This window comes from Bos grunniens, chromosome 13 (genome assembly GCF_055505025.1).
Source record: "Bos grunniens cultivar Pamir isolate PY7600 chromosome 13, Bosgru_T2T1.0, whole genome shotgun sequence".
NCBI lineage: Eukaryota > Metazoa > Chordata > Mammalia > Artiodactyla > Bovidae > Bos > Bos grunniens.
The window spans coordinates 843,193-868,459 of NC_141177.1; positions in this window are offsets into that span (position 1 = coordinate 843,193).

Below are 25,267 nucleotides of genomic sequence, written 5' to 3' on the forward strand. Positions count from 1 at the left end.
TTCTCTTACCCCCATAGTGATTACAAAGTACTTTAACCTATAACATTCCTCTAATCATGCACAGGGTGTAATTAGCTAATTGAGAGCATTAAGAACATTTTTAAGTAATTGAAGTTGTAGATACTCTGTCGTCCCTGTACCACATTTCTAATATATTTTCATGGGGAATGATATTAATATAAAAAGAGCCAATTACCCACAGACAGAGCTAGAGGGGGAGTCATGCTGCCTTTCTGATTAGCAATCGATTCGGAATGACTAGGGCTATAGGTAAAATAGAGCCAACACATTTGAAAGTGACACAAGAAGCAGATGGAAAAATATCAGAAGGAGAGATGGGGTCCTTACATCTCCAGGCTGGGCTTCTAAGCGTGCAGGACGGGTGGGAAGGCTGTCTGATGCTGAGGATGGCCAGACAGGAGACAGCCCTCATCCTTCTGACTCTTTCTCCAAGCGGACATCACTGCACGTGTGTGTGCCAAGTCGCTTCAGTCGTGTCTGACTCTGCTTAAAGAGCTTAAAGCTCAACATTCAGAAAATGAAGATCATGGCATCTGGTCCCATCACTTCATGGCAAATAGATGGGGAAAGAGTGGAAACTGTCAGACTTTATTTTGTGGGGGTGGGGGGGGGCTTCAAAATAACTGCAGATGGTGACTGCAGCCATGAAATTAAAAGATGCTTTCTCCTTGGAAGAAAAGTTATGACCAACCTAGACAGCATATTAAAAAGCAGAGACATTACTTTGCCAACAAAGGTCCATCTATTTATAGCCATGGTTTTTCCAGTGGTCATGTGTGGTTGTGAGAACTGGACTATAAGGAAAGCTGAGCGCTGAAGAATTGATGCTTTTGAGCTGTGGTGTTGGAGAAGATTCTTGAGAGTTCCTTGGACTGCAAGGAGATCCAACCAGTCCATCCTAAAGGAGATCAGTCCTGAATATTTACTGGAAGGACTGATGCTAAAGCTGAAACTCCAATACTTTGGCCACCTGATGCAAAGACTTGACATTAGAAGAGACCCTGATGCTGGGAAAGATTGAGGGCAGGAAGAGAAGGGGACGACCGAGGATGAGATGGTTGGATGCCATCACCAACTTGATGGGCATGAGTTTGAGCAACTCTGGGAGTTGGACAAGGAAGCCTGGCATGCTGCAGTCTACGGGGTCACAAAGAGTCAGACACGGCTGAGTGACTGAACTGTACATGTTCAAACATCTCATCTTCAAACAACCAGCAAATACAAACACAGGCACCTACTATTGTTTGTGGATCTAAAAATCATTAGGAGAATATGGAGGACTCGTTACCTTCCCTGTCATTCGTCCTCTAGGTTTTAGATCTCATGCTGTCATGGTGTTAAATATCAGCATTAAATAACAACTCAATATACACGTGTACATCAAACTTTTCCCTTTGAACTTTAGGCTCCTTCATCCAACTTGCCTACTCAAATTTCCACTTGTGTACCTAAGAGATATTTAAATCTTTAACAGATCTCAAACTGAATTTATGATTTTCTCCTCCATACCCCTCTTTATATGGCCTTCTCATCTCATAAACGGTTGAGTCTATTCATCCCAGACTTTAGGTCACAATCTTAGAGTCACTGCTGACTCGTGTTTTTCACTGAGCCCATCAGCACAGCAAGTGCACAGCCTGGATTCTGGCTGGTGTCCCTGTGTTTTTATTAGCAACACATCCTTCTACTGCAAAGTGTTCCTGGTTTGGGCCCCCAGTCCAATGTCAAGTAGAGTCTGGCTACCAGAGTCTGGCCACTTCTCGCATCTCCACCTCCACTACTTTGGTTCCTGTCACCGTGGTCTTTCATAGCCCTCTGCTTCCACATCCGTCCTCTATAATCTGTAACACGGGCTGCCGCACAACTGCCACCAACTAGGTGGCTCAAAACAGAAGCAACGTGTTCCCTCACACTTACGGAATCGGCAAGTCCAAAGTAAGGTGCTGGCAGGGCTACAGCCCCTCTGACGCTTCCAGGGAAGAGCCTTCATTGCTGTTTCCGCTTCTAGTGGCTTCCAGCAAGTGCTGGTGTCCCTTAGCCTGCAGGTGCATCGTTCTCATTCCTGCCTCATTCTTCACATGGTCTTCATCTCTGCATTCGGATTCCCCTCTTCTTACAGGGATACCAATTATGTTAGATTAAGATTAATCTCGAATGACCTTATCTTGGTTACATCTGCAAAGACCTTATTTCCAGACACTGGGGATTTGGTCTTGAATATGTCTTATTGGGTGACATAGTTCAATGCACAGCTGTGACTCATTTAAAACAGGAGAAGAAGCACATCACGTGTCTGCCTCAAATCCTACAGGGTCTTTCATCTCCGTGAGAATAAATCTCCAGCTCTGATGCTGACCTACATGATCCAGCCCCTGACCACCTCTTTGATCACATCCTTGGCTCACTTTTTCTACCCCAGCCATACTGACTTCCTTATTCTTCCTCAAGGATGTCAAGAATCTGGCCAGTCAGGTCCTCTGATCTTGTTGTTTCTTCTGCCTGGAACTCTCTTCTCCCACATGCCTACCAGACCCACAAATCCACTTTGTTGATGAATGCTTTCATTCCATTTCAGCAAAAACTGAGTTTCCTCATGGCTACATCCCCAGAATATAGAGAGGCCCTAGCAAATGCCATTCATTTAAAAAGCAAGAAACAAACAAATGACAACAACAACAGAAACTGAAGGGATCAAGAGGAAAAGAATCCACATTTATTAACCACTGAGTGCATTACAGATGATCACATACCTGAGAAAAATGCATTGTCTCATTTAATCCCGAAGCAACACTGAAAGTTGAGTAATATTACCTCTTTTTATGGAGAGTAAGTTGAGATTCAGAAATTTTATAAAACTTTACAAAGAATACATAGCCCACAAGGGACAGTCCAGTTCTGTCCCAGGTTTAACGGACCCTCCAAAGTTGTTCCAAATATAAAACTCTGTGCACCAAAGCAGTGGAGCAGGTGACCAAGATTTTGTACAAAAAGTGGGAGAAATGCCACACAAAGAAATGTGAAACCTGGGTTGTACTCCCCTATCTAGCACATGTGAAGGCCATTCTGTTAACTCATTGGCTTCCATTCATTCACATGTCAAATGGATTAAGGATATGTGTGCTTATTTGACACAATTTATTGGGAGGACTAAGGGCTTCCTAGATGGTAAAGAATCTGCCTGCCAACTCAGGAGACCTAAGAGACATGGGTTCAATCCCTGAGTTGGGTAAATCCCCAGGAAGTAGGCATGGCAACCCACTCCATTATTCTTGCCTGGAGAATCCCAGAGACAGAGGCGCCTGGTGGGCTATAGTCCATGGGGTCACAAAAGAGTCAGACATTACCAAAGTGACTTAGCGTGCATGCAAGCACACACAGGGAGGAGTAAAAGAGGATGCAGATGTTAGAAACAGGATGTGTACATAATCTCAAAAAAAACCTCTCCCTAAATTATTTAACTACAAACAGAAGGAAAAATCAACTTTACAACGGAGAAATCTGATGGACACCATCCTAACACTGACACTATATAAACCGATATTAAAGCAGGGATCAATATCGCCATCAGCATCGGCACGCTGCCATGGGCGTCTGAACACGATGCAGAAACAGACGGAATAAGACGCACAGAAAGCATCTACCTTGAATCTGATCATGTGAAAAATCAGAAAACCCCAAACTTAGGGACATTCTACAAAAAACTAGTTTTATACCTTTCAAAAATGTCCAGGTCAGGGCTTTCCTGGTGACTCCATGGTCAATAATTCACTGTCAAGGCAGAAGACAGGGGTTCCATCCCTGGCCCAGGAAGATCCCACGTGCCCTGGAGCAATGAATCCCGTGTGCCACGGCTATTGTGCCTGCGTTCCAGAGCCCAGGAGCCACAGCTACTGAGCCCACGACTGCTGAAGCCCCCGCTCCGCAGAGCCCATGCTCCACAGAGAAGCCATCGCAAAGAGAAGCCTGCACACCAATAGGGAGGAGCCCCACCTCACTGCGGCCAGAGGAAGCCCAGGCACAGCAATCAAGACACAGCACAGCCAAAGATAAATGAATAAACAAAAGTTCTTTAAAAATATCCACATCAGAAACAACAGAGAAAGGCAATGCAACTGTTCAGCGATAAAGAATTCCAAAAGGAAGAGAAACTACAGCCAGTGCCTAGGAGTAGTGGATGTAACCTGAACCAGCAGGAAGGCGATTTTTTAAAACTAACATCCCTGGAGTAATTTCAAAAAAATTAAACAAGCAGTTGATTACATGACAGCATCGTTCCAATGCTAACTTTTCTAATTTGATCATCATAATATAGCTATGTAAAAAAATCCTTGCTTTTAGGACATGCACTCCATAGAATCCAGGGGAAAGGACAGTAGGTTTCAACTTGCCCCATTAAGAGAGATGGACAGAGCCGGGGGGAAGGCATCGACTACTGGATCGATGTAGGAAAAAGACAGAGGGAAGCTGCTTGTCCTACTCTTGAGATCTGATGAGAGTCTGAAATGATTTCAAAATAACAGCCATGTTTACATACTTAATTTGAACTTGTTTCAATATAAAAAGAAAATATTCTCCATTGACAAACGTCACCAATGTGGTTTGCACAATTCCAGGAAGAAAGGCAAGATTCTGATAGTCTAAAAATCCAGGAAGTATTTTCTCCTCACTATATTGATTTTAAAGAGCTTAACCCATTAAGATGCTTGGTAATTCCACAGAGAGTTCTCAAAAGAGGCTATTTGAACACTTGTGATTGATACATAAGCTGAGATTTCTGACACTTTGCCTAATTAAATAAAGATACAGTAATTATTAATGGACTGTTAACTAATCAAGAAGCAAATGAAGACAATTCAGTTAAATAAGGTATCAGTGAAAGGAAATGGTCCCTGGGAAAATACAGTGATAGGAATTAAGCATCAGAAGGGCAAAACTTAACAAAAGTCACCCAGAACTTGCTGGGGGTGTGGAGACAAGTGTGAAGATGATCTGTTTGAATGACAGTCTTCTAAGCAGGTATGTTATGACTCCAAGATGCGTTTATTGAGCAGTAACAGTTATTTGTCACAGCATGTCCTGAGGTAACTAATGCCCTGAGTCTGATTTCATGCTCAACTAATTCCCTACTGGCTTTAGTTTACTTTCTCATATGTACAAGGCGCTGTTCAGTGTAGCTCAAATCTGCTGGTCCAGTAAGAAGTTGTATTTTTTAAGGACAATGAACAAGCCAGAGTTCCTATGCCTCAGTCTCTACGAGGTGGGTTAGCACAAGTCATTATCCCAGAGACCAAGGGTAACCTACGGCAATAACAAAGGAGGTTTTTAGACCTGCAAATCTAAAGGGCAGACTCTGGGCCACCACACTTGTTCTTTCTTTTTTTTAAAGGGCAAAATCACCACGAGGACCAGACAGGAAGGCCATCTCCTCCTTTGTGTCAGGCAATGGGAGACTGGCGGGGGGGGGGGGGGGGGGGGGGGGCGGGGGCGGGGGCGGCGGGGGCGGCGGGGGCGGCGGGGGCGGCTTATTCTGGTTCTGTTTTCTTGTAACAACAATCAGTAGTTTCCTCTGGGAACCTACTCACTTCCCATCTTTATTGTGTGGCTTAGATGGGGATGATGTAACAGCTGATTTCAAACCCAGCCAATTCTATTATCTGCTCCTTCTATTATCAGTTAGATGAGTGGACAGCTTCCCCAGTGCAGTCCAGGGAGCATTCTCTCTCCAACTTTTGCTAAAATCACAGAGCTAAACACAGTCTCTCTTCCTGGGGCTACCTAGAGCTCCTGGTAGGTATTTTGCCACAACTTAAGAGCAGCCTGTTTGAGAATGAATCCTGCAAATTCATGACATTATCATTTAGGCACCTGCATATAGCTATGCCAAGATCTTTCAACTACATGAGCCAATGAAATCCTTTTGTTTGCTCATAACTATTCAAATTAGATTTCTCTCATTTTTGACCAAGAAATTCCTCACTTGTGCATACCTTCAAACTCCAACTCTGATATCAGGATATGCTTGGAAATAAAGTCACTTTATGAAAAATCACATTACCAGCTTCTTTCTTTAAAAATTACATTCTAATTACATTCCAGTTAGCAATTGGTGTTGATTAAAATTATACTGGAGTATGAGTGCACTCCAGATCTTGTAGGACATTCTGAGAGAAGAGGGAAGAGACACCTCGTGGCTGTTGTGACGCTGTGTGCTCACCACGTCCTACTTTCATCTCCTTCTAAGAGCACGTGTTTGTCCCCATGTGGCAGGGTAGCACGTGACCACGTGAAGACTGGGCACGTGAAGACTTCCTTCCCGGCCCCTGTGCAAGGTAAGGTCATGTGACTATTTCTAGGCCAAAAAAATGTGGGCAGAGTGAGATGTCCTGCTTCTCAGGTTGAGGCATTTAAACCCAATGTATACCTTTGCATTTTGCCTTTCCCTTTGGGAGTAACCATGGAGACCATCAAGCAGACCCATGAGAGAAAAGCGTCCTGAATCCTGAGACAAACAGTCCTAGAATATTGCTCAAACTGTTTATAGGCTGTTCCCATTGCATTAGAATTTCTGCAAAAGTGAAATAAGCTCTCTTACATTACAAAAAGAATCTGTGAATTTATTTGTCATCAAACATAGCTTATCTAGTTTAATCTAATTATTAGGCATGACTTCATAGTGTCCCTTGCAGTTAAGTGAGTGCAATGTGGCAGAAATGATGCATATTGACTTCCAGGGCCTCAAATTTTAAAAGCAGTATGTATGATTCTTCCCTGGTGGTTCAGATGGCAAAGAATCTGCCTGCTATACAGGAGACCAGGGTTCTATCCCTGGGTTGGGAAGATCCCCTGGAAGAGGAAATGACTACCCACTCCAGGATTCTTGCCTGGAGAATTCCACGGACAGAGGAGCCTGGCGGCCTAGAGTTCATGGGGTTGCAAAGAGCCGGACACGACTGAGTGACTAACACACGCACATGATCCCCACATTCTTCTCTCACTGGCTCAGTGGAGTGGACCCGGTAGATGACCCCGAGCCCCCGGAAGATAACAGTACTCTAGGGGAAAGGCCTGGGTCTCTGAATGATTCTAAGAAACAGAGACCCTCCCTCCAACACATCCCAACAACCTGTGTTAAACTGACTGCTGAACAATAATTAAACTGATTTGGTGTTATTTGTTTGGCTTGCTAATGCACAGTAAGTGATTAGCTGGAGACTCTTGAGTGTGAGTATACGACGGAAGTTTAAAAGGACTTGAAGCTGTGGAAGTTGTGGCTACAGATGAAATTTACAGAGATTAGGTTTCTCCTAAAATGAAGTCAGAGCTCAATACTGATGACAATGGTGCCTCCTGGGACCCAAATGAATGAAACCTGAGTGACCTCATGCTTTGCATCTGTGGGCACTGTGAATGCTTAGTTATGGATGAGGATCAATGGTCCCATCGAAATAAAAGAAGACTAGTGAATTCCAAGCAAGGATAACACTAGATTTCATCTCTTGGGTGAGCTCAGTTCAGTTCAGTCACTCAGTTGTGCCTGCCTCTTTGCAAGCCCCTGGACTGTAGCACTCCAGGGTTCCCTGTCCATCACCAGCTCCCAAAGCATGCTCAAACTCATGTCTACCAAGTCGGTGATGCCATCCAACCATCTCATCCTCTGTCATCCCCTTCTCCTCCCACCGTCAATCTTTCCCAGCATCAGGCTCTTTTCCAGTGAGTCAGTTCTTCACATCAGGTGGCCAAAGAATTGGAGCTTCAGCTTCACATCAGTCCTTCCAATGAATATTCAGGACTTATTTCCTTTAGGATTTACTAGTTTGATCTCCTTGAAGTCCAAGGGACTCTCAATAGTCTTCTCCAACACCACAGTTCAAAGGCATCAATTTTTCAGAGCTCAGCTTTCTTTAAGATCTACCAAACATATCCATAGATGGACATTTGTCAGAAATGTCTCTGCTTTTTAATATGCTGTCTAGGTTTGTCGTAGCTCTTTCCTTCCAATGAGCAAGTGTCTTTTAATTTCATTGCTGCCCTCACCATCTTCAGTGACTTTAGAGCCCAAGAAAATGAAGTCTGTCACTGTTTCCATTGTTTCCCCATCTGTTTGCCATGAAGTGATGGGACCAGATGCCATGATCTTAGTTTTCTGAATGTTGAGCTTTAAGCCAACTCTTTATTCTCCTCGTTCTCTTTCATCAGGAGGCTCTTTAGTTCTTCTTCGTTTTTCTGCCATAATGGTGGTGTCATCTGCATATCTGAGGTTATTGATATTTCTCCCTGCAACCTTGATTCCAGCTTGTGTTTCTTCCAGTCCAGTGTTTCTCATGATGTACTCTGCATATAAGTTAAATAAGCAGGGTGACAATATACAGCTTTGACATACTCCTTTTCCTATTTGGAACCAGTCTGTTGTTCCATATTCAGTTCTAACTGTCGCTTCTTGACCTGCGTACAGATTTCTCAGGAGGCAGGTAAGGTGGTCTGGTATTCCCATCTCTTGAAGAATTTTCCAGTTTGTTGTGATCTGCACAATCAAAGGCTTTAACATAGTGAAGCAGAAGTAGATGTTTTTTTCTGGAATTCTCTTGCTTTTTGGATGATCCAACAGATGTTGGCAATTTTATTTCTGGTTCCTCTGCCATTTCAAAATCTAGTTTCAACCTCTGGAAGTTCTCAGTTCATGTAATATTAAAGTCTAGCTTGGAGAATTTTGAGCATTACTTTGCTAGCATGTGAGATGAGTGCAATTGTGCGGTAGTTTGAGCATTCTTTGGCATTGCCTTTCTTTGAGATCAGAATGAAAACTGACCTTTTCCAGTCCTGTGGCCACTGCTGAGTTTTCCAAATTTGCTGGCATATTAAGTGCAGCACTTTCAAAGCATCATCTTTTAGGATGATGCTCAGCTGGAATAGCTCAGCTGGAATTCCATCACCTCCACTAGCTTTGTTCATAGTGATGCCTCCTAAGGCCCACTTGACTTCACATTCCAGGATGTCTGGCTCTAGGTCAGTGATCACACCATCGTGATTATCTGGGTCATGAAGATCTTTTTTGTATAGTTCTTCTGTGTATTCTGGCCACCTCTTCTCAATATCTTCTGCTTCTGTCAGGTCCATACCATTTCTGTCCTTTATTGTACCCATCTTTGCATGAAATGTTCCCTTGATATCTCTAATATTCTTGAAGCGGTCTCTAGTCTTTCCCACCCAATTGTTTCCCTCTATTTCTTTGCACCGATCACTTAGGAAGGCTTTCTTACGTCTCCTTGCTAGTCTTTGGGACTCTGATTCAGATGGGGTATCTTTCCTTTTCTGCTTTGTCTTTCACATCTCTTCTTTTCTCAGCTATTTGTGAGGCCTCCTCAGACAGCCATTTTGCCTCATTGCATTTCTTCTTCTGGGGAATGGTTTTGATCACTGCCTCCTGTACAATGTCATGAACCTCTGCCCATAGTTCTTCAGGCACTTGGTCTATCAGATTTAATCCCCTGAATCTATTTGTCACTTCCAGTGTATAAATCAAGGGGCTTACCTAGGAATTCAGCTGGTAAAGAGTTCACCTGCCAGGCAGGAGACCCCGGTTTGATTTCTATGTTGGGAAGATGTCCTGGAGAAGGGATAGGCTACCCACTCCAATATTTTTCAGATTCCCTGGTGGCTCAGTTGGCAAAGAATCCACCTGCAATGTGGGAGACCTGGGTTCGATCCCTGGGTTGGAAAGATCCCCTGGAGAAGGGAACAGCTACCCGCACCAGTATTCTGGCCTAGAGAATTCCACAGACTATACAGTGCATGGGGCTGCAAAGAGTCGGACACGACTGAGCAACTTTGACCTTTCAATGTATAATCGTAAGGGATTTGATTTAGGTCATACCTGAATGGTCTAGTGGTTTTACCTACTTTCTTCAATTTAAGTCTGAATTTGGCAATAAGGAGTTCATGATCTGAGCCACAGTCAGCTCCTGATCTTGTTTTTGCTGACTGTATAGAGCTTCTCCATTTTTGGCTGCAAAGAATATAATTAATCTGATTTCAGTATTGACCATGTGGTGATGTCTATGTGGAGAGTCATCTCTTATGTTGTCGGAAGAGGGTGTTTGCTATGACAGGTGCATTCTCTTGGCAAAACTCTGTTAGCCTTTGCTCTGCTTCATTTTGTACTCCAAGGCAAAACTTGCCTGTTACTCCAGGTATGTCTTTACTTCTACTTTTGCATTCCAGCCCCCTGTAATGAAAAGGACATCTTTTTTGGTTTTAGTTCTAGAAGGTCTCATAGGTCTTCAGAGAGGCATTCAACTTCAGCTTCTTTGGCATCAGTGGTTGGGACACAGACTTGGATTACTGTGATGCTGAATGGTTTGCCTTGGACACGAACAGACTTCATTCTGTCATTTTTGAGACTGCACTCACATCCTGCATGTCAGACTCTTTTGTTGACCATGATGGCTACTCCATTTATTCCAAGGGATTCTTGCCCACAGTAGTAGATATAATGGTCATCTGAGTTAAATTCACCCATTCCAGTCCATTTTAGTTCGCTGATCCTGAAAAAGTCGATGTTCACTCTTGCCATCTCCTGTTTGACCACTTCCAATTTGCCTTGATTCATGGACCTAACATTCCAGGTTCCTATGCAATACTGCTCTTTACAGCATCGGACTTTACTTCCATCACCAGCCACACCCACAGTTGTGCATTGTTTTTGCTTTGGATCCATCCCTTCATTCTTTCTGGAGTAATTTCTCCACTGATCTCCATAGCATATTGGGCACCTACCGACCTGAGGAGTTCATCTTTCAGTGTCCTATCTTTTTGCCTTTTCATACTGTTCATGGGGTTCTCAAGGCAAGAATACTGAAGTGGTTTGCCATTCCCTTCTCCAGTGGACCACATTCTGTCAGAACGCTCCACCATGACCCGTCCGTCTTGAGTGGCCCTACATGGCATGGCTTATAGTTTCAGTGAGTTAGACAAGGCTGTGGTCCACGTGATCAGTTTGGTTTTCTGTTATTATGGTTTTTATTCTGTCTGCCCTTGATGAATAAGGATAAGGGGTTATCCTGGGTCAGTACTAACTGGTTTATTTGGTTGCCAGGAGCAGTAGTATATTAAAAAAAGGCCAACTGCTATTTAGTCACTAAGTTGTGTCTGACTCTTTTGTGACCCCTTGGACTGCAGCCTGCCGGGCTCCTCTGTCCATGCGATTCTCTAGGCAAGAATACTGGAATGGGTTGCCATGCCCTCCTTCAGGGGATCTTCCCAACCCAGGGATTAAACCCAAGTCTCCTGCATTGCAGGCAGATTCTTTACCAGCTGAGCCACTGGGGAAGCCCAAGAATACTGGAGTGGGTAGCCTATCCCTTCTCCAGGGGAACTTCCCTACCCAGGAATCAAACTGGGGTCTGCTGCATCAGAGATGGATTTTTTACTAGCTGAGCTACCCAGGAAGCCCACTGAGCCTCCAGGAATATATTAGCAGGTCAAAGGAAGTGCTAAATTTCAGTGAAGAAGTGTGAGCTAAACTCTTACCAGTGTCTACCACGGAGAGTGGAGTAGATGATGGAGACACCCTTGATTTAGAACTGACCTTCCTGTTCTGAAGGCCCCCAGAGCCTTGCAAGCACTTCTACACTTGAGGGTCTCCCTCAAATCTTATCATTTGAGAGATAAGATATAAACTGGGCCTCAGCTGGAATTGCTCAGATAAAAGCAGTGGTCAAGCCTGCCCCCACAGCAGAGGGAGGCGTGTCTGAGTCCCCGTGGGGACGTGTGTATGAGAGCGCCAATCCCCCGGGAGGGCGTCCTGCCTGCTTCATCTTCACACCTTCTGCATCTACACATCTCCATCAATAAATGCAGGAAAACGCTCTCGATGAATATCCCTTGAATAAATGAGTGACCAAATTAAGAATAACAGGATAGTCGTATGACAATGAGTAGTATAAATTTAAATCTACCTTCACAGATCATACTTGAGAACAATAAAAGATAGATGGCGGGGTGCATAACGCAGAACTGGATGGAAAGCTGTAATGCCTCTTCTGTGACTCTGGGTGAGTCTGTGGCTTGCCCAGGTCAGGAAGGGAAGATCAGGGGCTGCCAGCAAGGTGCCGGGAGCAGCCCAAGAAGCAGAACGCCAGATGTTTCTCCTTGCCCAAGGCGCTGCTGACTGCAGCTGCAGGGCATTTAACGCAGATAAAGACTGTTTTCTGAGCTCCTGAACCCCAACTGAGAGGCCTCCCTATTCATTCTTGATCAAAAAAATGTGGCTGTAACTCGAGTTTCTGGAGCAGATGACATTTTCTCATCTCTGTCTTCTAACGGGGCTGAGAAAGCTGTTGCCTCTAACGCTGAAACCCAACAGTCAGAATGGCTTCTGCCGTGCTGCTCTCTGATGTGGCAGCAGAAGAGAGAGTGCCTGTGCGCTTGCTGCTGCTTTCATTATTTACCTGCTTGGCCTGGCTTTGTAACTTTGGTTTATCAGACTTGAGAGCAGTAATCGACTTGGAAATTCAGATAGACAAACCTACTTTTGCTTTACTTTAATATAGAATCTTTAGCATCAAAAGGTAGATATTATAAAAGAAAGAGCATTTGTGGCTACCATTTGCAAACCCCAGGAATACCCTGCAGGAGCCACAGGGATCCTCCGTGAGTGTAGCTGCTTGGGCGTGTGAAGAGCGTGACCCAGCTTTACAGCTGCACAGACAGATGTGTCTCTAGGCACACCAGATGCGATGTTTTTAAGCTGTACGTTTAGAAAATGCAGTCATCCAGCGGCTGATGTTTTCCTTGCCCTCTTTGAAATGAGATGTTAGGCTGTACTTCTGAAGAGAATTCCCAGAGGAAAGATTCAGAACAAATAAACTATTTACTGGGCTGTTTACGCAAACCGGAGCCCATCTAAATAAGACACTGGCAGTGACTGTGAATTCACAAAGGACGATGTTTTCCTGAGCAAGATTTCCAACACTCTGGGGTCATGGTAGGAGCAGTGAAAAATGCTGGAAATGGACAGCTGTCAACTGTCAAAGGGCGTCCTCAAGGATGGTTCGATGGCACTTTTTCTGAAAGCGTGTTCTCATGTCTACTGTCTCCTTCATAACCTCAGAACACTGTGGAGATCAGTGGGGCAAATGTTATCCCCAGTAACTAGAAAATAAACTCAAGAAGTGAATTTGACTCAAGGACATAGTTCGAGCACCACAGAGTCTATACTTGAATATATTTATCTTGACTTAATACAGTGGTCTGCTCTCTACCAAAAGACATCACACAGTCTTGTAAGTAAGTGCGAACTTAACAAGAGTCAGCTACACATACCAACAGAACAACAAATGGAAACTCACCAAAACACAACAGTCTACTTTTCTTTAGCTTAAGCTTCTTTCACACATTATGTTATTAATTTGTAAGTCTCATAGAAGACTTTGAGGAGGGCATGGCAGTCTACTCCAGTATTCTTGCCTGGAGAATCCCATGAACAGAGAAGCCTGGTAGACTAAAGTCCATGGGGTTGCAAATAGTCAGATATGACTGAAGCAACTTAGCATGCACGCATGCATAAAAGACTTCAGGTGTTATATTGCAAGGAGCCTTCTCCTTTCAGGGCTGACCTTCCCTCAGTACTGACTGACAAGTCAGCTGTTTCAAGGCAGATTTACCCTAGCAAATACCAGTTGCAAAATTGTATTATTATGTAGAGTCGGGAGCTGTTTAGAGTTGTAGTAGGTGATTTGGTTCCAACAGCAGCCCAAACCAGGTTGACAGTAAGTTTAACATGAGAAAAAGAGACTATCCGGGGAAATTGTGATAATGATTTTTGTTTTATAAATATGCACCTGATACTTAAATACCTTATTTTACAAATCACGGGCTTCCCTGCTGGCTCAGCTGGTAAAGAATTCCCTGCAGTGCCGTAGATCTGGGTTCCATCCCTGGGTTGGGAAGGTCCCCTGGAGAAGGGACAGGCTCCCAACTCCAGCATTCTGGCCTGGAGAATTCCATGGACTGTATAGTCATTGGGGTGGCAAAGAGTTGGACACGACTGAGTGACGCTATTTTGTCGTCTGGAAAGGCTTCTGGGTTGCTGACCAAAGTTTGAGTTGAATGCCTTCTTTTGTTTCTTATTCCTTTGAATGCAGATGACACCACCTTTATGGCAGAAAGTGAAGAGGAACTAAAAAGCCTCTTGATGAAAGTGAAAGTGGAGAGTGAAAAAGTTGGGTTAAAGCTCAACATTCAGAAAACGAAGATCATGGCATCCGTTCCCATCACTTCATGGGAAATAGATGGAGAAACAGTGGAAACAGTGTCAGACTTTATTTTTGGGGGCTCCAAAATCACTGCAGATGGTGACAGCAGCCATGAAATTAAAAGATGCTTACTCCTTGGAAGGAAAGTTATGACCAACCTAGATGGCATATTCAAAAGCAGAGACATTACTTTACCAACAAAGGTCCGTCTAGTCAAGGCTATGGTTTTTCCTGTGGTCATGTATGGATGTGAGAGTTGGACTGTGAAGAAAGCTGAGCGCCGAAGAATTGATGCTTTTGAACTGTGGTGTTGGAGAAGACTCTTGAGAGTCCCTTGGATTGCAAGGAGATCCAACCAGTCCATTCTGAAGGAGATCAGCCCTGGGATTTCTTTGGAGGGAATGATGCTGAAGCTGAAACTCCAGTACTTTGGCCACCTTATGAGAAGAGCTGACTCATTGGAAAAGACTCTGATGCTGGGAGGGTTTGGGGGCAGGAGGAGAAGGGAACAACAGAGGATGAGATGGCTGGATGGCATCACTGATTCGATGGACGTGAGTCTCAGTGAACTCTGGGAGTTGGTGATGGACAGGGAGGCCTGGCGTGCTGCAATTCATGGGGTCGCAAAAAGTCCGACAGGACTGAGCGACTGAACTGACTGAATTGAATTATGTAAACATTATCTTATTTGTGAGGTTAAAAGTATACTTAGGAAAATAAAAATCTCCGATGGCCGCTAATGATCCAGATTCAGAGACTAGATGTGTTTATTCCGTGAGGATGAACAAACTGCACTCCGGTTTCTTACTATCGTAATGGGTATTTTATGTATAACCTCAGCTTCTTCAGAGTGGATGACTACTTAGTGATCTAACAGGCTGGATTTCTTGACTTTTGAGTTTTAGTCTCTTTTCTGTATAATCAAAAGTGTAATGTACCCATTCAGGAACATACCCAGCTGTGTGTTTATTATGAACTGGTTTTCACATAAAATGAGCAAAGCATGTCAGACTTAAGGTATTTTATCAGAACAATATGTGGATACTGCTTCTTAAACAAAGTTCAATTATTTTTTACATAACTGAAAAGTAGCAGAAACGTTACCTAAGTTAATAAGTGTCTTAGTGTTTGTATTTTTTTACAATTAAAATTAATAAATTATATGTATTGACTAAAGTCAATATTATTCTTCAGAAGTATAGAGCATTAATTAACTTTCAGTGGAAACCAGCTTAATTTACTTAGTCAATACAGAAAAAAAGTATTTGTGATCTCCTATAATTATTTTTAAACATATATCTAGTTAACTTCCCTCTTGACCAGTGGGTATTACATAAACAAACTTCCCCCAATATTGACTGATAGTAACTCTTCTAAGGCAAATTTATTATAGCAACTCAGCTTTTAAAGAGTTGCTAAAGAGATTTCTGTAGGTAAATTCTTGAATAGTCACTTCATAAAAAAAGATATATAAATGGCCAATATATAAATGAAAAAGTACTCAGTATCAACAGTTATTGAAGAAATGTAAGTAAAAACCACAAAGAAAAACCTTTACACCCCCCATTAGAATGGCTAAAACTGATGAGGCTGACAACATCAAGTAGTGGTAAGGATATGGAGCAATCAGAGCTTTCCCATGTTTTATGTAATGCAAATGTGTATTTAAAATAATACCATCACTTTGGAAAAAATTCTGGCAGTTTCTTCTAAAACTATATCAATTCAGTTCAGTCGCTCAGTCATGTCCGACTCTTTACAACCCCATGAATTGCAGCATGCCAGGCCTCCCTGTCCATCACAAACTCCTGGAGTTGACTCAGACTCACGTCCATCGAGTCAGTGATGCCATCCAGCCATCTCATCCTCTGTCGTCCCCTTCTCCTCCTGCCCCCAAACCCTCCCAGCATCAGAGTCTTTTCCAATGAGTCAGCTCTTCACATCAGGTGGCCAAAGTATTGGAGTTTCAGCTTTAGCATCAGTCCTTCCAATGAACACCCAGGACTGATCTCCTTTAGGATGGACTGGTTGGATCTCCTTGCAGTCCAAGGGACTCTCAAGAGTCTTCTCTAACACCACAGTTCAAAAGCATCAATTCTTCAACACTCAGCTTTCTTCACAGTCCAACTCTCACATCCATACATGACCACAGGAAAAACCATAATAGCCTTGACTAGACAGACCTTTGTTGGTAAAGTAATGTCTCTGCTTTTGAATATGCCATCTAGGTTGGTCATAACTTTCCTTCCAAGGAGTAAGCGTCTTTTAATTTCATGGCTGCTGTCACCATCTGCAGTGATTTTGGAGCCCCCAAAAATAAAGTCTGACACTGTTTCCACTGTTTCTCCATCTATTTCCCATGAAGTGATGGGAACGGATGCCATGATCTTCGTTTTCTGAATGTTGAGCTTTAACCCAACTTTTTCACTCTCCACTTTCACTTTCATCAAGAGGCTTTTTAGTTCCTCTTCACTTTCTGCCATAAGGGTGGTGTCATCTGCATATCTGAGGTTATTGATATTTCTCCTGGCAATCTTGATTCCAGCTTGTGTTTCTTCCAGTCCAGCATTTCTCATGATGTACTTTGCATATAAGTTAAATAAGCAGGGTGACAATATACAGCGTTGACATACTCCTTTTCCTATTTGGGACCAGTCTGTTGTTCCATGTCCAGTTCTAACTGTTGCTTCCTGACCTGCATACAAATTTCTCAAGAGGCAGGTCAGGTGGTCTAGTATTCCCATCTCTTGAAGAATTGTCCACAGTTTATTGTGATCCACACAGTCAAAGGCTTTGGCATAGTCAATAAAGCAGAAATAGATGTTTTTCTGGAACTCTCTTGCTTTTTCCATGATCCAGCAGATGTTGGCAATTTGATCTCTGGTTCCTCTGCCTTTCCTAAAACCAGCTTGAACATCTGGAAGTTCACGGTTCACATATTGCTGAAGCCTGGCTTGGAGAATTTTGAGCATTACTTTACTAGTGTGTGAGATGAGTGCAATTGTGCAGTAGTTTGAGCGTTCTTTGGCATTGCCTTTCTTTGGGATTGGAATGAAAACTGACCTTTTCCAGTCCTGCGGCCACTGCTGAGTTTTCCAAATTTGCTGGCATATTGAGTGCAGCACTTTCACAGCAAACTATATATATACCTATATAATGGACCAATTCAACTGGGTATTTTCCCAAGAGAAATGAAAATATATGCCTAAGAGAAATGAAAAGAGGTATGTACAGAAAGAAATTGTAGCTTATTTACACAATGAAACACTGTCCAGCAATAAAAAGTAATAAACTACTGAAACACTTAATGAATCTTAAAACATGTTGAGTGAAAGACACCTTCCACAAAAGAGTACAAACTATAAGATGCAATTCATGTGAAATTCAATTTATACAAAATTATAGAACAGGGAAACCAGAGCCCGAGGAGCCTGGTGGGTTCTAGTCCATGGGGTCGCAAAGTCAGACATGACTGAATGCCCCTCACCACACACACACACAGAACAGCTAAAAATAATCTAAGGTCAGGAAAAACAAAAGGACCCAGTTCCAGAGGTGGGGTTTTCACAAATGTATACATCTGGTCTTCTCTGATGGCTCAGAAGTAAAGAGACGCGGGCAATGCTGGAGACAGAGGAGATATAGGTTCAATCCCCGGTTAGGAAGATCTGCAGGAGGAGAAAATGTAACCTACTCCAGAATTCTTGCCTGAAAAATCTCATGAACAGAGGAGCCTGGTGGGCTACAGTCCATGAGCTCGCAAAAGAGTCAGACATGACTGAGTGGCTCAGCACACAGGATACACGCATCTGGTAACACAAATCCCTATTAGGGTGCACATACAGAATGCTACCATCACCCCGGAAATAAATGGATGCCATCTCAGGGAACTAATGCTCGACAAAACAATGATCTTGAAATAACGCACTAAATAGCATTTATTTTGTGTGTGTGTGTTTGTCACTCAGTCGTGTCCAACTCCTTGCACCCCTGTGGACTGCAGCCTCCAGGCTCCTCTGTCCATGGAATCCTCCAGGCAAGAATACTGGAGTGGGTAGCCATTGCCTTCTCCAGGGGATTTTCCCGACCCAGGGATTGAACCCAGGTCTTCAGCATCACAGGCAAATTCTTTACCATCTGAGCCACCAGAGAAGCCCACATTTTATACATATATAATACCAAATTTAAAAAGACATTATTGACAGAACAGATTTGAGAACAGAAACACCTGGACCTATAACTCTAAGGGGGGGTGGGTGCTGCCAGGTGTGCTAGATACCAAGAGTAGTTCACTAATCCAGCACGTATTATGTTTTGAATGTTTTACAAAGGATATTACAAGAATCAATTAGTCAGTTAATCCTGGTTAAGTAGTAAAAATGGTAAGAGTGGATTTAATGCTTTTCTGAGCTTGCCTTATTTTCTTGGCCCTGGGAGAATGTTAGCAAACAAATTTTCTTTTATTTCATAACCCTTTTAATACCATAACCCTTCATAATATATACTTTACTAATGCAAGTATAATTGAAACATCATCTTTTAAACTAAAATCTCTGAAGCCAGTTATTGACTTCAGTAATCACATAGTCAAGGGTTTTCCACCAAGACACATCTCTGGAGTGCTGTGCAAGTATATGGAGCTGTATTTGCTGTGGCAACAATTAGCAGGCGGCACTGGTGTCTAATAATTCTAGATTCAGGGACGCCAAACGTCCTCCAGTCCTCACACTTGTCTTGAATAGCAAAGTACCATTCAACCCGAAATGCCAATAACACCTTTATATCATCTAACTTATCTCTACATTTTGTTTTTTAGCCACAAGCCTTATATCCCTTTTCTCCTCCATTTACATGAATTTCCTAATCTCAGGACTTAAATACTCTGTATGTTGATGATTCCCAAACTTCATATTTCCAGTCTTGAAATCTTCCTTTAAACCTGACTCTCTGTGATTCAACTGCCTGATGTGACATTGCTCCTTGGGTGTCTCAGAAGCGTTCCAAACGTAAAGCATCTGAAGCCAATCCCAAAGCCCTGAGCACACCCGTTACTGTCAGTGAGCCCGCCACCCTAGCACTGGCATCTCCACTGATCAAGCTGTCATACCAGACATTTACAGTCACTTTGGAATCTTGCCTTTCCCTTATAACCCACAACCAATTAATCAGCGAGTTCTACTGACGCTTGACCTTTAAAAGCAGGTCCTGAACCCAACCACTCCTCACCTCCGCCGTTCCTATCCACTGGGCACAAGCCGCCATCGCCACACACCTGGGTAACGACGTAGCTGTGTACTCGGCATCCCTAATTTCCACAACCAGAGTGAGACTTTAAAATAAAATCTGCCTAGATCACTTCCCTGTCCCAAATCTACAGTGACGTCCCATTATCCACAGAGTGAAATCCAACCTTGTTATCAGTCTGCGGGATCCTGGACGCGTGCTCCGTGGGTGCCACTCAGACGCACCTTCCAGCTTCCCTTCCGTGTTCACCGCCTCCCCAGCCACATCGACCTTCCTGCTCCTCCCTGAATCTTCCGAAATCCACTCCTGCTTCCGGGTGCGGGGCCTCCTGGTCTGGACTGCCCTTTTTATTCCGGTCTCACCCCAGGGGCTTCCGTTACCCCCGTATTCACCGCAGCATCCGCTCTCCTCCGCACACACGCGCCTCCTGCTTACCTTCTTAAAGCACGCACCGCTCCGTCACAGTATATATTCATCTTGTTTTTCAACGACATGGACCATTTTTAGTCTTTATTGAGGTTATTTCACTATTGCTTCCGTTTCATGTTTTGCTGTCTTGGCCACGAGGCACATGGGATCTTAGTCCCCAGCCAGGGCCTGAACCTGCACCCCCTGCCCTGGAAGAAGTCTTAGCCGCTGGTACACTGGAGAAGCCCTACCATATTATTAGTTTTTATTTTCTTTATTCAGTTTTGTTTGAATTTTCTCTCTCCATTAGAATGGATATTTATGAAATCTGGAAATGAGGGGAAAAAAACAAAAACCCAAGAATAGTTTTGGTACCTAATGAGTTTTCTGGTGGGGCTTCCCGGGTGGTGTTAGTAGTAAAGAATCTGCCTGCCAGTGCAGGAGACTCAAGAGTGCAGATTTGACCCCTGGGTCGGGAAGACCCCCTGGAGGAGGGCATGGCAGCCCACTCCAGGATTCTTGCCTGGAGAGTCCCATGGACAGAGGAGCCTGGCGGGCTACAGTCCACGGGGTCGCAAAGAGTTAGACAGGACTGAAGTGATTTAGCTTGCACTCATGCAAGCTTCCTGCCCTTTATTGCGTCAGTGGGTAAATAAATAAATGTGACTATATCCCCAAATGTGTCATGTCAGAGTTCCTTAAGGATACTTAAAATATAGATTCTCAGATCTGAAGCCAGGAGAGCTCACCTCAACATACCTATTGGATCTGATATTTCAGCAAGGTTTGAAACCACTGAAATAGGGTAATGCCCTCCTTGACACTCCCACTATATTTGTAGTGTTCAGATAAGTGGCCGTACTGATGCTGATGTAGCTGTTTCTGTCTTCCTTACAGCTGTTTGCTACTGCGTTCATTTTAAGATAACCATTGCCTTTACTTCTTGACTACAAGATGCGAGATTGTTGGTTCTGCTTTTTAGATTCTGTTAACACACTGCCTTTTGATAAATGACTGCTCTTTACCTATCATAGAGAATTCATCCGGTGGATATTCAATTACCCTGGATGCGTCCTCCTATCTGATGGGGCTGAACTGAATTCCTCCACCTTCATATACTCATTTCTTGCTCTGAGAAAGGCTCAGCAAGTTGATACTCAAAGAAGAAAAGCAAGTATCTTACTCTAACTGAAATCCTCTCTCCCAAGCTCAAAGGGCATTGCTATCTTTCCAGGAACCATAACACAATCTGTGTTAAAGGTGGTTTTGTTAATAAGCTGCATATCTGGCCTATTTTTAAGCCTCTTGGAAAGAATGTAGTGGAACAAAGGGGTTTTCTCAGTCCACTCTAGGCCAGAGAGCACATATCTCTGGGGATCTTTTATTAGTGAATTCAACAAATTTTCTAACAGTTAAAGCAGGTTTGTCTGCTTTGAGAAACTCTAAGTATTCAGTATTTTATAAAAGCTTCAGGTGGTAATGTTTGCTTCATCTGATATATTCTCATTGCAGAGAAAATTGAGAAGGTTGGAGAGACGAGAACAGCACAGCAATGATGATTGAGACCCCTAACTTGGCTTTTCACTATTCACAAGACAGATCAAATCATCCTTCTTCAAGATCATTGTTGAGGTGAAGTTGGCCACAACATAACCCTCATGTGATCATTACCCCCAGAAAACCTCCAGGTAGGTGTGGTCAGGTTTAGCAAATAAAAATGTAGGATGCATGCTTACATATGAATTTCAGGCAAATATCAAATGAATTTTTTAGTATAACCACACACTGTGAAATATTTGGAACATCAGTTCAGTCACTCAGTCGTGGTGGACTCTGCGACACCATGGACTCAGCACATCAGGCTTCCCTGTCCTCCACTAACTCCCAGAGCTTGCTCAAACTCATGTCCATCGAGTTGGTGATGCCATCCAACCATCTCATCCTCTGTCGTCCCCTTCTCCTCCCACCTTCAATCTTTCCCAGCATCAGGGTCTTTTCCAACAAGTCAGTACTTCGCGTCAGGTGGCCAAAGGATTGTAATTTCAGCTTCAACATCAGTCCTTCCAATGCATATTGAGGACTGATTTCCTTTAGGATTGACTGGTTTGATCTCCTTGCAGTCCAAGGGACTCTCAAGAGTTTTCTCCAACACCACAGTTCAAAAGCATCAATTCTTCGGTGCTCAGCTTTCTTTATAGTCCAACTCTCACATCTATACATGACCACTGGAAAAACCATAGCCTTGACTAGACGGACCTTTGTTGACAAAGTAATGTCTCTGCTTTTTAATATGCTCTCTAGGTTGGTCATAACTTTCCTTCCAAGGAGTAAGTGTCTTTTAATTTCATGGCTGCAATCACCATCTGCAGTGATTTTGGAGTCGCAAAAATAGAGTCAGCCACTGTTTCCACTCTTTCCCCATCATTTGCCATGAAGCAATGGGACTGGATATCATAATCTTCATTTTGTCAATGTTTAGTTTTAAGTCAGTTTTTTTTACTTTCACTTTCATCAAGAGGCTTTTGAGTTCCTCTTCACTTTCTGCCATAAGGGTGGTGTCATCTGCATATCTGAGGTTATTGATATTTCTCCCTGCAATCTTGATTCCAGCTTGAGCTTCATCCAGCCCAGCATTTCTCATGATGTACTCTGCCTATAAGTTAAATAAGCAGGGTGACAATATACAGCCTTGACGTACTCCTTTTCCTATTTGGAAACAGTCTGTTGTTCCATGTCCAGTTCTAACTGTTGCTTCTTGACGGGCATACAGATTTCTCAGGAGGCAGGTAAGGTAGTCTGGTATTTCCATCTCTTTAAGAATTTTCCATAGTCTGTTGAGATCCACAGTCAAAGGCTTTGGCATAGTCAATAAAGCAGAAACAGATGTTTTTCTGGAACTCTCTTGCTTTTTCTATGATCCAACAGATGTTGGCAATTTGATCTGTGGTTCCTCTTTTTCTAAATCCAGCTTGAACATCTGGAAGTTCTCGGATCACGTACTGTTAAAGCCTGGCTTAGAGAATTTTGAGCATTACTTTGCTAGCATGTGAAATGAATGCACTTGGGTGGTAGTTTGAACAATGTTTGGCGTTGCCCTTCTTTGGGACTGTAATGAAAACTGAACTTTTCCAGTCCTGTGGTCACTGCTGAGTTTTCCAAATTTGCTGGCATATTGAGTGAAGCGCTTTCACAGCATCATCTTTTACGATTTGAAATAATTCAACTGGAATTCCATCACCTCCACTAGCTTTGTTTGTAGTGATGCTTCCTAAGGCCCACTTGACTTCGCATTCCAGGATGTCTGGCTCTAGGTGAGTGATCACAACATCGTGGTTACCTGGGTCATTGATGTCTTTTTTGTACAGTTCTGTGTGTTCTTGCACCTCTTCTCAACCCCGTCTGCTCCGGTCAGGCCCATGCCGTTTCTGCCTGTCATCGAGCCTATCTTCACATGAAACGTTCCCTTGGTATCTCTCATGTGGTTGAAGAGATCTCTAGTCTTTCCCATTGCATCAGTTTCCTGTTTCTTTGCGTTGACCACTGAGGAAGGCTTTCTTGTCTCTCATTGCTATTCTCCAGAACTCTGCATTCACATGGGTATATCCTTCCTCTTCTCCTTTGCCTTTCACTTGTCTGTTTTTCACAGCTATTTGTGAGGCCTCCTCAGACAGCCATTTTACCTCTCACATTTCTTTTTCTTGGGGACCGTTTTGATCACCATCTCCTGTACAAACCTTCACCCAGTATTGTAGGAGCCTGTTTTAAGTTCCCAAATTGACCTCAGTAAAACACACTCAGGGTTAGGGCTAAGAGGAGCAATCAAGAGACCCATGGCTCAAAATTTAAGGAGACACTCACTCCCAGGGCCACTCAATTACAGAGTCACCATTTGCACAGCTCTGAGAGTAAGTTCTTCCTTAAATTTAGCATCCTAATCAGCCTTGCTTCAGTCTAGCCCAGGTCTGGACGCAGGTTTGTGACCCTTTTCCATTGTCTGCTTTGTACTCAAAGGACTGAGGTGAAGAAGAGTGAGGGCCGCCTTACTGCAGTTCTTCCTGGAAGCCTTTTAACGGAATTCTGCTGTCTACACGGGGGTGCACATTGCTCCACGCATTGTTATAAGAATGAGAAGGGGCCACGTTTTCCAAAACACTCTCTCGGAGAACCCGTTACGTACAGCACAGTCACCTCAGAACTGAGAGAAAATAGCAACAGTAAGTCACAGGAGATCTTGCCCCCCTTGTGGCTTATATTCTAGTGAAGAAGATAACTGAACACTTAAAGTGACACTTGAAAGGCTGATACGGACAGGAGATCGTGGCCCTCTTATAGCCTACATTCTAACGAAGAGGACAACTGGACACTTGAAGTGACATCTAAAAGGCTGATATGGTTTAGACTGATGGGCTTGACAGTCGGGGTGGGGACGGTATTTGACTGTGTCATAAAAATCTCAAAAAAGAGGGGCTTAGGCCCTCAAATAAAAGTAGGAGTAAAGGCAGTGAGAGGGAGAGATTTTAAGAAAGAGCGTTTCCAGATGGCAAGTCAGCAGGGGCAGGGCATGCACTGGTATTAGATAGAGGGGCCTGAGAAAGCTATCACTCATACATTTTTCGGTTTTACTCAAAATGAAAAGTGTGGTGACTTAGCAGCAGCAGCAGCAGGCTCTACAGAGTGAGTAAGAGGAAAAAGGTGAGTCAAGAAACAGTAGAGGAAGAAAGAAGGCCATTAGTTACTTCCGCTCCCGTTACAAATGCTGTTCCAGCTCTGCCCCGTGTCATCTTTAAGGTGGGGTCTGAAGTCGTTAGGCATGTCACCTCCAAGAGAAATTTCTTCATCATAAAAGCTTCAATTCTGGCTTATCCTATCTAACTTTAGGATTCAATTTCCCATGGCCGTGCAGCGTTCATTGACAAGAACCCCCCCCAAATCCCACAAAAGCACAAACAAAATGTCCAAACTGAGACTCCACACAAAGAAGAGAAAAGAAGTGTCTGTATGTCCACATTGTCTTCCCTTACGTCATTGTCTTCCACTGCAGACTGTGCTCTGTGATGGCTTTTGCAGACATCAGTTTGAGTTTTAGGAGAGAAGAAATAAGATGGTAAGTACTAAGTCAAAAGGTGAATCATGATCCCAGGCTGGATAACTTATGATTTCTTTCCCAGACAGATGCTGCAAAAGAGGCTTGGGAAAGACATTATTTTTATCATGATCTGTTTGGTTGTCTGACACTCAACTTGCAACATGGAGGTTTATGTCTTCCCCAACAACTTTCAACACCAGCAGGCTGTCTAAGAATTCAACTCAATTGTGACACTGTCTACCCAGAGATCGCATCT